Source organism: Gossypium arboreum, chromosome 6, assembly GCF_025698485.1.
Source record: "Gossypium arboreum isolate Shixiya-1 chromosome 6, ASM2569848v2, whole genome shotgun sequence".
NCBI classification, from domain to species: domain Eukaryota; kingdom Viridiplantae; phylum Streptophyta; class Magnoliopsida; order Malvales; family Malvaceae; genus Gossypium; species Gossypium arboreum.
This window is the reverse complement of record NC_069075.1, coordinates 40,289,471-40,304,666: the sequence shown is the minus strand read 5'-3', so window position 1 is coordinate 40,304,666 and position 15,196 is coordinate 40,289,471. Positions and strand designations below refer to the sequence as shown.

At 38.5% G+C, this 15,196-nt stretch overlaps 1 long non-coding RNA gene across 1 annotated transcript; it reads left to right on the top strand.

Annotated features, from left to right (window-relative positions):
- Window positions 1-2,060: 2,060 nt before the first annotated feature.
- LOC128293768 (uncharacterized) lies at window positions 2,061-3,185 on the top strand. Its single transcript, XR_008283940.1, has 2 exons — window positions 2,061-2,134; window positions 2,901-3,185. It is a non-coding gene; the product is annotated as an uncharacterized LOC128293768 (long non-coding RNA).
- The last annotated feature ends 12,011 nt before the right edge of the window (window positions 3,186-15,196 follow it).

Genomic DNA, 15,196 nt, shown 5'->3' with positions numbered 1-15,196 from the left:
GTAAATGCCGTACACCATTGTTTTGGACCGAGCTCGGTGAGAACAAAATTTTGGAGTGGATTTGATTAAAGATGCTGAATGAAAGTAAAAGTAATCCGTGAAAATCAAGATAGCCTCCGATCGTCGAAAATCGTATGCGGATTTGAAACGAAAGGACATTGAGTATCGGTGGGAGATAAAGTGTTTCTTAAAGTTTCGCCGTGGAAAAAGATACTCAGATTCGTAGTAAGGGCAAGTTGAGCCGAGGTTCATCGGGCCATATGAGATATCCGGCGAGTCGGTCCATCGCATATCGTCGATTTTGCCCCGAACTCGAAAAGATTCACGATGTCTTTCATGTTTCGATGCTTGACGCTATAGATCTGATCCATCGCACGTGATTAGTCCGTCGAGGTTGAAATTCAAGCCAATATGAGTTATGAGGAAGAACCGATTCGTATCACGCACGTGAAGTGAAAGAGTTGCGAAACAAGCGGGTTCCGCTAGTGAAAGTGTTATGGCTCAAACACGGGATAGAAGAAGCTACATGGGAAACCGAGAACTCTATGAAAGAGCGATACCCAACCCTATTTACGGTAAGATTTTGGGACGAAAATTTCTTAAGTAGGGAGAGTTGTGACAGCCAAAATTGACCCTAGTCGGAATGTGGTTTGGTACCACAAAACCGAGGCATAAAAAATAATTTAAAATTTATTTTGATGCCTATAATATGTGTGTGCTCGTGTGTGAATTTTGAATTCTTTGATTTAGTTAATTTGATTGTGAATTGAAAGAAAAAGGACTCATGTGAAAGGATTTAAAAATATGTAGCTAATTTCAAGAGGTTAATAAAGGAATGAAGCAAAATAAATGGAGTTGCATGTCAAATACTCCATTTATTTTGAATGAGTGGCTTGACCATGTCTAGATTATGGGCAAGGGACATGTTTCCAACATGTTTAGTTAGTGCATTATGTAGAAAGAATTAAGAAATGAAAAAAAAAAAAAGAAAATGAGCATGGATGCCCCCCTTGGTGCCGTAGCTAGAGAGAAAGAAAGAAAAAAAAAAAAAGTTGTCATTCATCCTTTCTTTGAGCAAAGACTAAGAAAGAAAAAACAAAAAAATTGTTCATCTTTTCCCCTCCTTCCTTTGGCCGAAATTCCTAAGAGGAAGAAGAGATTTTTGCTTCATTTTCTTTGTTTAGAAGAGATCTAGAAGGAGATTTGGCTAAACTTGCATCAAGATTAAGGTATGTATGAGGTTGTGTCATGAGATTCATGCTTGTTTTGGTTGCTAACTTGATGTGCATGTTAGCCATGGTTCAAATCCTTGTTATGCCATGAAAAATGGTATTTGGCCAAGGTTGATATTGTGTTAAAGCCATTGCATGCTAAATGTGAAGCTTGCTAATGATGCATGCAATGATGGATTGACTACTCTTGAAATTTCTTTGTAGCAATCTTGAGTAAGACATTGAGTTCTTTGTTTAACCATGACCAAAGTTCAATGGGGTATGATTGTGATGTATTCGCCATGATGCATTCATGAGCATGATTTATGCTTGTTACTTGATTGGTAAAATTTGTGTTTTAGAGGGTTATGAACACCTTGAGATTGACCATGCACCTATATGTGTATATATGTTTGCACATGATATTTTGATTATGAAGAAAGTGATAAATATGTTTGTTTAAAGAAGAAATTTGTTGAAGAATGTTGTGAAATTTGCATGTACATTCGGCCTAGTACATGTATAGTGTGAAAAACCTTGAAATTATTTTTGATTTTGTGTATTTATGACCATGTGTAATCGGCCACATGAGTAATTTGAGCACTTGATGTTATGTTAAAATTCTTGAGCTTAAATATGTGGATGTATGTATATAAGGGCCAAGTACTTTGAACTTCACGTTGATGTTTGAATGTATTGAATTGCTTGTTGTGATGTAAAATGTGCATGACCATTGTGTATTTGAGCTAAAGGATGGCCATATGACCATTTACACTCCTTGTCATATTCGCCATAAGCTATCATGATGAGATTTTAATAAGTTAAATTTGTGTGAATTAGCTCAAGAGCAAAGGGAGCTAAATCCGATAAAGGGAAGGAAAAAGTAGTTGAATAGCCGTCGAAATCGCTCGACAACATCCGAGGTAAGTCTTGAGTGATGACCCTACTTGAATTATATCAAAATTATGCTCCTTGGTTGTGTGGCCATTGAGCCGAAATAGTAAAGGTTGATAGATATTTTGTGTTAGAGCTTTAGTAACGAAAATGAACTATGGACGTGTCTTGAATATTGATATATATGTAAGTGAACATTGGAAATATATCCGGCTAAGACCAAGGCATTCGTGCGAGTTGATATATCCGGGCTAAGACCGAAGGCATTCGTGCGAGTTGATATATCCGGCTAAGACCGAAGGCATTCGTGCGAGTTGATATATCCGGCTAAGACCAAGGCATTCGTGCGAGTGGATATATCCGGGCTAAGACCAAGGCCTTTGTGCAAGTCACCAAATCCGGTTATGACCGAAGGCAATCGTCTGAAGTCGCTATATCCGGTTAAATCCGAAAGTATGTGATTCGAAGTGAGCAATCTTGCTGTGAAAATTTCAGCTTATACACTTGTGAAAATTCCAGCAATGAGGTATGTTTGTATGTGCTTGTACTAATTGAATTCTTACAAGTAAGTATCGCTAGGTTGATAAACGAGCTACCGCCTTGGGCTAAGTTGTTCTTTTGTGTATGAACCTAAGGGTCGGTGATGTGAAATAAGTATGAGTATGGGAATGTGAATTAGTAAAGTGGTTTAATTAGCCATGTGAATAAAATACCTTAGTCAAAGCTGATTTCATTGCTTGAGACTTACTAAGCATTAAAATGCTTACCCCGTTGCTTTGGCTCTCTGTTTTATAGGTTTCGCTCGTTAGCTATCGGATTCGGGATCAAAGCAGTCGAAGTCATCCACACTATTGAAGCCCCATTTTGGTACAAATTTTGGTTGAACTTTGAAATGGCATGTATAGGACCATCCTTTGTTGAAGGTCATGTACCTTCCGGTTTGTGTAAACTTGGATAGCCATGCGAAAATGGCTTATATACGTTTTTAGCATAGAACTATAATCGTTTGTATGTTGACCCTTATGAGGTATGGAATTATTTTGAAACGATTAGCCATTGGAATGGTTAATCATGATCACACTTTGTGCTATGTATGTAAAAAGGGCCAATTGAATCATGGAAAGTATGAAATAGGTAAAGCCTACTAAAGGCAGATGCTGACAGCAGCAGTGACGTGGATGTGAAAAATCACTAAAAATAGTAGGAATGGTATTAAATAGCAAATAAATTATGTAAGTGTACCTTGATGAATCTACTTTCATATGGAAGAAACGAAATGGTCATATGAGTTATAAGTTAACAGATTTTAAAGTTCTTGTGGAATAGGGCCAGAACGGTTTCTGGATCCCCTGTTCCGACTTTGGAAAATCATTGTAAATTAACCAGAGATAATTAGGAGTCATTCCATATATGTGTAGATCCCTCTCTGAGTCTAGTTTCTACAGAAACAAACGGCATTAGTATTGAAGCCCTGTACAGGGAGATATCCAATTCGTAACGCACAAAGGTCAGTGTAGTCGATCCCTACAACAGGCGAGACTTTAACTAATAAACTGTACTAATTGGCTCGACCAAAAATTCTAGAAAAAAATATGTAGATGGACATATGAGTCTAGTTTCAGGAAAAATTTACGGAACTGATTTTCGAGTTGTAAAACTCAAGTTATGAATTTTGGAGCGACTAGTACTCAGATTGGCAGCTTGTCTGAAAATTGTCAATAAGTGGGTTGAAGTCTGTTAACACCTCGCGTTCGACTCCGGCGACGGTCTCGGGTTCGGGGTGTTACATGACCGCCCGCTAGGGCAATCTGTTAGAGTTAGCAAACTGTTTAAGAATGTTCCTTTAAAGGTCCAAGGGTAAAGGTCCAAGGGACGGTATTTTTGGCCGATTTAATGGAGCTCCCTTTTGGGGAGTTCAACATGATATTGGGGATAGATTGGTTGGTCAAGTTTCATGTAAGCATGGATTGTGTGATTAAGAGGGTCATATTGAGAACTGAGGGGGATGATGATGTAACAACCCTAACCAGTATCCATCACCAGAATAGAGTTACGAGGCATTACTGATTAATACACGTTGTTCACATACATAACATATACATTTATGCAATTATAATTAAAAATCTAATCATCTCATTTACAATGTCCTTTGTAAGGCTTTACGAGACCTTAAATTATGCTTAGAAGTGGTTCGAGACTAAACCTATAATAAATGTAAACTTTAGGAACTTAGAAAATTTTCTTTAATTTCAGGGTCACACACCCGTGTGAACAGGTCGTGTGTCTCACACGGTTACCAGACACGCTCGTGTTAAAGGCCGTGTGAAAATAGGGCATACATATTGACTTGTACCACACGGCCAAGGACACGCCTGTGTGCCAAGCCGTGTGAAATCTAAGGGGGGTTTACTAACTTGGGTCACACGGCTGACCACATGCCCATGTGCCAACTCGTGTGCCACACATGGCCAATAGACACATCTGTGGCCGTGTCAAAACTGTAGAGTGTATTGACATTAATTTGAAGGTTACCTTAAGGGACATACAGCCGTGTAACATAACCGTGTGTCGCATACGGCTGAGACACACGCCCATGTCTCTGTCCGTGTGGACAAAAATAGGACATTTGAAAAGCCAATTTGCCACCCCTCACTCATGCACTCATAGCAACCAATTTAGAACGCTTTCCATACACTTATAGGCAACCAAAACATACCAATTCAAACACATATCATACCATCTATCATCAACCAATTCAACTATTCAATTCCACATTCAAAACCTACCAAATCATTATGCCAAAATTCATCACAACTTGCCTAAGTTTCATATACATTAATTCTTCATATTATCATCTATTTCATATCACAAAACCCATAATTAAACTATATCAACAACTAAGGCCAACATACCCAAAATAAGCCAATATATTTAACGCATTATGCATATCGGCTAACTTAAATGACCAAATACATACCAACATTTTCAACAAAAACTAGCCAAATCTCATAGTTATATCAAATCTCAAATCATATCATCGATTCACTAGCCTATACATGCCATATACCATACTTACAAGCATCCAAAAATATCAACAAGTAGTCGATAGTGTGATGATGGTTCCCAATGATCCCCGATGTCTGAGCTAGCTTCGTTAAACTATAAAAACATGGAAAGAACACACAAGTAAGCTTTAAAAGCTTAGTAAGCTCGTACTAAATATACTCAATAGTTCATAACATACAAATCATCAAGTTGAATTAATTCATATCTATATCATGATAACCAACAAACTTTCCTCATACTTACTTAAGTATTTATGAACAAGTTCATTACTTCTTTCGTTTGGATTTCATGCTTTATATGTACATACATGTATAAATTCATACCGAGCTCTCGTGATACTGTCGAATACTCGATATCTCGCACACTAAGTGCTAAAGCATAGTTGAAGCTATTAAAATCTCACACACTAAGTACCTTTAATATTCGAAGCTATCTCAACCTCGCACACTAAGTGCCATATATATCCAAAGCTATTTCGACTCGCACACTAAGTGCTCTATATAGCCGAAGCTATCTCGAAACACACACTAAGTGCCAAACATAGTCAATTTGTCGTCATATGCATTCATAATCATATATATACAATTTATTCATTATTAAAGCATTCAAAACATGATTGTAACAATGTTTATCACGTACGAACTTACCTTGTACTCGGAATTGACGAATCGGATCGATTACTTGTTAACCTTTGATTTTCCCCAATCCAAATTTGAATTCTTTCTTTCTTGATCTATATGTATTCAAAATTAACCCATTTAATCATCCACAAACACATATTAGGGCATTTTTACACTTTAGCCCCTAAAGTTACACATTTATTCAATGTATCCCCTATTTCATAAATACAAAAAATTCAATGTGACCCATGCTTAGCTCAATTCTCTATAGGTCCCTATATTTTTCATTTATTTCACAATTTATCCCCTCAATTTACACTTTTCTTAATTTAATCCCTAATTGACATTTTTGTCAAAAATCACTTTACGAAACATGTATATCAAACACCAAGCTTGTATAATTCATCATCAAACATCATAAAATCATGGATTCATCAATGGAAATTCAAAAATTCATCGACAATTTCAGAAATTAAGGTACAGGCTAGCTAGTACTCAAAGCAACGATCACAAAAACATAGAAATCATCAAAAGCCGAGCTTAATTCACTTATCTAATGAATCATGCAATGGTCGAACTTCATAAAGCTTCAATGGTGTTTTTCTTTTTCAATATTCGGTGAAGAGATGATGACATGAGCATTAAAATTTGTTTTGTTTTATTATTCAATAACTTATTTTGCTAATTACTAAAATACCTTTATTTAATAACATTGATAAGCATATAATGGATGGCTATTCATGTCAATTTCCACTATCTAAGGTCTAATTTCATAATAAGGATCTCACATTTAATAAGCCACAGTAAATAGACATCTTCATCATATAGAATGCAACTTTTGCATTTTACGCTATTAAGTCCTTTTTCTCAAAATGAGTTATTAAACGATAAAATTAGCTCACAAAATTTCACACACATATATTCACATGCTGTAAACACCAAATTAATATTAAAAATAATTTTCCAACCTTGAATTTATAGTTCTGAAACCACTGTTCTAATTTAGCTAAAATCGGGCTGTTATAGATGAGGTAGTCGTGATTGCAGAACGTCAGAACTACTTAGCTAATGTGATCTCTACACTAGAAGCTAAGAAACTAGTTCTCAAAGGATGTGAGACATATTTGGCCTACATGAGTGTTTCCGCTTCTGGGGACTCTACTATAAAGGATATCCACACTGTAAGGGATTTTTCAGACGTTTTTCCTAATGAGCTACCCGCTTTACCTCTAAATCAGGAAGTGGAGTTTGGGATTGACCATTTCCTTGGTACAGCTCGGGTGTTTATCACTCTCTATCGAATGGCACCGAAGGAGCTTATGGAGCTTAAAGCTCAGATTCAGGAGTTGTTGGATCGTGGGTTCATCCGCCCTAGTGTGTCTCTTTGGGGAGCACCAGTACTGAAAAAGGATGTGTCCATGAGGATGTGTATTGATTACTGGCAACTAAATAAGTTGACTTTTAAGAACAAGTATCCACTTCCGATAATTGATGATTTGTTTGACCAATTTCGAGGGGCGTCTGTGTTCTCCAAGATTGACTTGCATTCTGGGTATCCTCAGCTAAGGGTTAAGGATTCTAATGTGCATAAGACAACATTTAGGACTCGTTATGGTCACTACAAATTCTTAGTGATGCCATTTGGACTGACTAATGCACCAGCGACTTTCATGGATCTAATGAACCGAGTTTTTTAGCACTATCTGGATTGATTTGTAGCGGTGTTCATCGATAACATATTGGTTTATTTGAGGACTGAGGATGAGCATGACAAGCACCTCAAAATGGTTCTTCAGAAATTGAGGGAAAAGCAGTTTTATGCTAAGTTCAGTAAGTGTGAGTTCTAGTTACGTGAATAACATTTCTAGGTCATGTAGTGTCTGTGGAGGGGATTTGAGTCGATCCTCGAAAGATTGAGGCGGTATTGGATTGGAAGTAGCCTAAGAATGTGTCTGAGATTTGTAGCTTTTTAGGGGCTGGCAAGTTATTATCGATGGTTTATGGAAGGCTTCTCATTGATTGCAGCACCCTTAACTAAGCTGCTACGTAAGGGTGTATCGTTCGTTAGGTCTAATGCATAGCAAGAGAGCTTCGAGAAACTCAAGGCTATATTGACTGAGGCTCCTATTTTGATATAGCCGGAGCCTGGAAAGGAGTTCACGGTTTATAGTGATGCATCACATGACAGTTTGGGATGTGTGTTGGTGCAGGATGGTGAGGTGGTAGCACATGCGTCTCGTCAGCTTAAGACACACAAGGCGAACTATTTGACATATGATTTGGAGTTGGCTGCCATAATATTTACATTAAAAATCTAGAGGCACTACCTGTATGGTGAGAAGTGTAACATCTACACTGATCACAAGAGCCACAAGTACCTTCTTACTTAGAAGGAGTTGAATCTTAGGTAGCGTAAATGGGTTGAGCTTCTTAAGGATTGCGACTACATCATTGAGTACCATCTTGACAAGGCCAATGTGGTGGTCAATGCATTGAGCCATAGGGCTATGACAGATCTAAAAGTGATGTTCGCTCGACTTAGCCTGTTCAACGATGGGAGCTTGTTGGCTAAGCTGCAAGTCAAACAACATGGATCGAGCAAATCAAGGGTAAACAACTGGAGGATGAGTCTTTGGGTCTTTGGTTTCGATAGATTGAGAGTGGTAGCACTACGAAATTTGGGTTGAACTCTGAGGGTGTATTGTGTTTTTGAGGCCAGATATGTGTACCGAACGACACTGATCTGAGGTAGTCTATTTTGAGAGAGGCACATAGTAGCCTTTGTAATGGCCTAAATTCAAAATTATCAGAACAGTGGTTTCATAACCACAAATCCGATTTAAAGAGAAACTTATTTCAATATTTTTGCATGAAAATTGATATGATAGGAAAATCGTATGAAAATACTGATAGAAAAATTTTACCGATTTAGTGATTAGATAGAAAAAGAAATTATTGAAGAAATTGGGTAAAAACAAGGTATCGAGACCTCCATCTCGTAAAACCGAGTCAAAAACAATTTTATAAATATTTATGAAATGTTATTAATGTGGTATTAAAATTTCGTTAGGAAATTTTAATGTTTGGGTAGTCAATTAAATGAAAAGGACTAAATTGTAATAGGTGTAAAAGTTACTAGAATGATTAAATAGCTTAAAAGTCTAATGAGAAAGGATTTAAAAGGCAATTAGACCCAAAAGTTATTTGTGCTGGACGGCAAGGGTATGAAATCAGCAGAAAAATTGATAAATTAAGGGTAAAATTGGAATATTGCAAAATTAACTAAATAAAACTAGGACTAAATAGGAAATATCTAGATTTCTCTTCATTTCTCTTCAATTCCAGCAGCTAAAAACACCATAGGAGGGTTCTCTAAGCTGGTATTTCATAATTTTTGCACCAAATCCAGAAGATTCAAATACGAAGCTAGATCGAGGAAACGAAAAAGTTCGGGATTAGTAGATTTTTATTGTTTACAAACAAGTATCAAGGTAAGTTTGTGTAACTTGAATTATATTCTTAAATGCTTGAGATTGTATGTTATTGATGTGAATATGATTTGAGTGTTCATTGTATGAAAATTAATAAAACATTGATATATTTGATAAAATGGGAAGAAATCCCGGTTGAATGAAAGGAAAATTCGATGGATCGCTGAAAAGGAATTGACGGTAAAAAGGATCTAGCCCGGACGGGTGATCCTATCCTGATATAGCCCTCCCGAAGAATATGTGTAAAATGGATTTAGCCCGGACGGGTTGTGACATCCCAAAATTGACCATAGTCGGGAAGTGGTTTCGGGACCGCTAAACCGAGTCACCGACATGTTCGAACGTAATATTTATTGTCTAGAATATGTGAAAATGCATGTGTGAATTTTGAATTCTTTGATTTAGTTAATTTGATTGTGAATTGAAAGAAAAAGGACTCATGTGAAAGGATTTAAATAGATGTGGCTAATTTTAGGAGATTAATAAAAAGGATGAAGTAAAATAAATGGACTTGCATGTCAAATAGCCCATTCCTAAGGGTAGTGGCGGCCATGTCAAGAGTGATGGGCAAGGAAAACATGTTTCAAACATGTTTAGCTAATGGATTATGCTTGAAAGAATAAAGAAATGAAATTGAAAAAAATAGGGATATGATGAAAACAAAAGAAAAAAAAAAGTGTTCATTCTCTCGGTTTCTCCTTGCTTGGCGAATATACTAAGAAGAAAGGGGGAAAAGCTTGAGAAAATCAGCCATGGGAGCTTACTAGACTAAGGTGTTTTGATACATGAAGGTATGTTTTATGCCACTCTTGAAAATGCATGCATGATTTGGAGGATTGGTTCAAAATTTTCCTTGAATCTCAAATCGAAACTAAGTTGTTAGGTGAGTTAAATTTGACTATGCATGTTGTCTTCCTTGGTGAGTGTTTTGATGTTGTTGTGATGAAAGCATGGAGATGAGTGAGTTCGAATGTTTAACAAAAGGAAATTTTGTGCCATTGAGTTCTTGTTGTTATGTGTGTGTGCATGAGTATTCGGCCATGCTATAGAATTTATGTTGCAAAATGATTAATGCTTAATGAGATGTATAATAGTACTTGTGAATGAGCTTGAGAGTATTTAAACAATTAGACATGAAAAGGGTGGTAATGAGGCTGAAAAATTGTTGGATGGTTAATTGGGTAAGGAATGAAGCATTCGCCATATAGGGGTATAAATGGGCATAGGTGTTAAATACCTTGTATTGGAAACTTTGATAAATAAGTAGCAATAAATTAAGATGAGATTGAGTAAATTTTCAGCTTAGTTGTGTTAAGTATTCGCCAATAACCATAATAATGCATGTGAATGCCGTATGTTTGTGTTTGATGGAGAGGTAAATTGTTTGATTTAGCTCAAGAGCAAAGGGAACTAGATTGGACAAAGGAAAGGAGAAAGCAAACGAGTAGCCGATTTGGAACCGTTCTACCCCAAACAAAGTAAGTCATTAAGCACATATGTTTGATATTGCTTAAATGATTGGAAAATCTATGCAATTGTGTTTAATGGAATGCTATATATGTATAAATGAAATTGTATGTGTATGGAGTGAGGATAATTGTTGAATGTAAAAGAAATAGTGGAATGTGTAGAAAGTTTGCTTTCGGCACTATGTGTCTTGAACAATACGTGTGTATGGTGACGAGATTGGCACTAAGTGTGCGTGCTGGAAATATATGGCACTAAGTGTGCGTGCTGGAGATATAAGGCACTAAGTGTGCATGCTGGAAAAATATGACACTATGTGTGCAAGCTGGAAAAATACTGACCTTTGGGTGTGCGAGCTCGAAGGTATGGCACTGTGTGTGCGGGCTTAAATTGCGTGGCACTAAGTGTGCGAAATCGAGTGGTAAGCACTGTGTGTGCGTACTCTATATATATGGAGGTGTGACTCCATTGAATTGAGTATGGACAGCGGATCGGGTAAGTACCTCGAGCTCATGACGAATAGAGAATACGTTCATGCTTGGGGTTGAATTTGGTAAGCCTTAAATCTATGTGATGATTGAAATTGTATGGTTGTGCTGGAAAATGAGTTAATGTGTAAAAATGCTTGATTATCTTGTTGTGTAGAATATGAAATGTGGATGTATGACTTGGTACGAGATTGGACCGAAAGGTCCGAGGTACTATGGTATAGATTCGATATGGATGAGTACCTAGCCTCGTTTGTTGTACATGTTGTAGTAACTTTATCAGTGGATTGATGAATGCTTATGACTTACTGAGTTGTAAACTCACTCGGTGTTTTTCTTGTCACCCATTTTAGGTCTCTCGGACTCGTATTGTTTGCGTGATCGGGACCGTCGTTGAAGTCATCACACCGGCTGAAATCTTGTGGTATTGTTTTCATTGTTGAAGAACATTTGGCATGTATAGGCTATTATATTTTGTCAAATTGTGGGTTGTAAACTTTAAGCCATGTGAAAATGGCCTATGTGGTCGTCGAGTGGGATGCTAGAACCTATAGCCACGAGTCTTAGAAACTATAATTTTGATAAGGTGGCCATAATTTGTGTCATGTATGATGGATGATTAAGGCCAAGGAAAGATTCATGAAATTGGCATAGTCTACTGCAGTAACTGTTGCGGACAGCAGCAGTGAGATGAGATTGAAAAATCACTAAAAATAGTAGAAGTAGAATTAAATAGTGAGTAAATTATGAAATTGGACCTTGATGAATCTATTTTTATATGGACGAAACGAAATGACCATATGAGCAGTATACTGAGAATTATTAAAGTTCTCGTGAGACAGGGCCAGAACGGTTTCTGGGTCCCCTGTCGCGACTTTGAAAATTTACCATAAATTATCCAGAAATAATTATGAGTCATACCTTATATGTACAGATTCCATTTTGAGTCTAGTTTCATTAGAAAGAAACGGCACCAGTATTAAAGCCCTGTACATAGAGATATTCAAGTTGTAACGCGCGAAGGTCAGAGCAGTCGATCCCTGTAACATGGGTGACTTTAACTAATAAACTGTACCAATTGGCCCGACCAAAAATTCTAGAAATAAATCCATGGATGGGTATGTGAGTCTAAATTCAGGGAAAATTTACGAAACCAGTTTCCGAGTTTTGAAACTCGAGATATGATTTTTAAGGCGACAGTGACGCAGTTTTCCAGCCTGACTGGTAATGTCAAATTGGTTGGTACCTTGAGAGGATTTGGCCGTTAACCCCTCGTGTCCGACACCGGCGACGGTCACGAGTTAGGGGTGTTACAATTTTATTGGTATCAGAGCTATGGTTTAGTCGGTTCTAGGACTACCATAGAGCGTGTGAGTCTAGCTATACATGCCAAATTGTTAGTGCCTAATAATGTGATGACTTCTGACGGTTGAAATTTTTGTTTTGATTAGTGATGGAACCCGGGATAGAGAGACCCTTGGCGGATGACGTTGAAAGTGTAGCGGCTGCTCCTGCGCAAGGGACACCGCCTGTTGAGCCTCAGTCATCCGCGAATAATCAAAATGAAGGGGCGAAACAAGCCTTCTTCACCATGATGAATGAGTGGGTCGCGCAATATGCCCGAACCAATCCGGCTATCCAACCATTCCCGAATTTAAATAATCCACCCCAAGAGCCCGTAATGCCATCAGTTACTGATCCTGTGAGGCTGAGTAAACCACCTGTGGACTTGATTAGGAAGCGTGGGGCCGAGGAGTTTAAGGCCATAGTTACCGACGATGCCGAAAGGGCCGAAGTTCGCTTGATAACACCATTAGAGTGTTTGATGAACTGTCATGCACACCGATGAATGTCTTAAGTGTGCTATATCTTTGTTGCGAGACTCACCTACTATTGGTGGAGGACCTTGATTTCCATAGTCCCAAAGGAACAAGTTACTTGGGATTTCTTTCAAACGAATTTCGGAAGAAATATATTAGTCAACAGTTCATCGATCGAAGCGTAAGGAGTTCTGGAACTCAAGCAAGGCCGTATGATCAGATCTCGAATCTGAACATGAGTTCGTAAGACTTAGTCGGTATGCTCGGAGTGTGTGGCTGATGAGGTTGCTATGTGCAAAAGATTTGAAGAAGGATTGAATGAAGAGTTAAAGTTACTAGTGGGAATTTTGGAGATAAAGGAGTTCGTGACATTAGTCGAACGAGCTGCAAGGCGGAAGAACTTGGGAAGGAGAAGAAGAAGGCTGAATTTGAAGCAAGAGATTACCGTAAAAGATCAACGAGTAAAGCTCCGTTCTCGATCAGAAAGAGGTTCGGGGAGGACACCAGAAGTCGAGGCGATCATGGAATTTCCATTAGAGCCCGACCATTAACGGACTCCCGAGCTACATCGGTAGCTAGTGTGGGCAATAATCGTCAAGAGAGACCTGAATGTCCCCAATGTGGAAGACGACACCTAGGTGAATGTTGGGGTAAGTCTGTTAACCTGCTCATTACGGATGTGGTTCAAGGACCACTTCATTAGGGATTGCACAGAGCTAGATAAGAAGAATAAGATGCAAGGTGCGAGATCTAGTGGGGCGACAGCTAGAGGTAGACCCCCGAGGGTTTCAGGAGGTAGGGGTGGTAATCAGAGGGGAGCCACCGATACGGTACTGTTCGATCCGAGACCCGAGCTCTGCTAGAGCATATGCCATCCGCGCACGAGAGGAGGCATCCTCCCCGACGTTATCACTGGTACTTTTACTCTCTTTGATACTAGTGTGATTGCATTGATTGACCCCGCTCTACTCATTCATATGTATGTGAAACTTTAGCATCCAAGAAGACTCTACTGTTGAGTCTCATGAGTTCGTAATTCGAGTGTCAAACCCTTTGGGTCAATACGTACTCGTTGATAAAGTGTGCAAGAGATGCCCCTAATAATTCGAGAATCTGTTTTCCTACCGATCGATGCTTCTACCATTTGATGAATTCGATGTTATTCTTGGTATGGATTGGTGACCGTACATGATGCAATGGTGGACGCAAAGGAAAACCATTGATTTGAGGAGTGCAAATAATGAGGTAGTCCGAGTCGAGTCTCTTCGATTTAAAAGGAGTGCCGTGATAATATCTTCTATGACCGCTCGGAGATATGTGAAAAAGGGGTGTGAAACATACCTTGCGTATGTGTTGGGAAGTAAAGAGACGGAAAAGAAACTCGAATCGGTATCAGTGGTTTGTGAGTATTCAGATGTTTTTCCGGAGGAGTTACCGGGATTGCCACCGGTTCGAGAAGTGGAATTCGGCATCGAAGTTGTACCGGGCACTACGCCAATCTCAATAGCTCCGTATCGTATGGCATTAACGGAGTTAAAGGAATTGAAGGTTCAATTGCAAGAATTGACGGATAGAGGTTTCGCTCGACCGAGTTTTTCTCCATGGGGCGCACCAGTATTGTTTGTGAAAAAGAAGGACGGAAGCATGAGGTTGTGCATCGACTACCGTCAACTCAATAAAGTGACGATAAAGAATAAATATCCGTTGCCACGAATTGGCGATTTGTTTGATCAATTAAAGGGAGCCTCAGTGTTTTCAAAGATAGATTTGAGGTCGGGATACTATCAGTTGAGGGTCCGAGAATCGGACATACCTAAAACCGCTTTTAGAACAAGGTACGGTCACTACGAATTCTTGGTGATGCCGTTTGGGCTCACTAATGACCCTGCGGTGTTTATGGATTTAATGAATAGAATTTTCAGGCCATACTTGGATCGGTTCGTAGTTGTATTTATCGATGACATTTTGGTCTATTCGAGAGATGAAACTGAACATGCTTTGAACACCTAAGGCTAGTGTTGCAAATCTTACGAGATAAGCGATTATACGCAAAGTTCAAGAAATGTGAATTTTGGTTGAAAGAGGTTAGCTTTTTGGGGCACGTGGTGTCCGTGATCGGTGTCGTCGGTGGACCCGAAC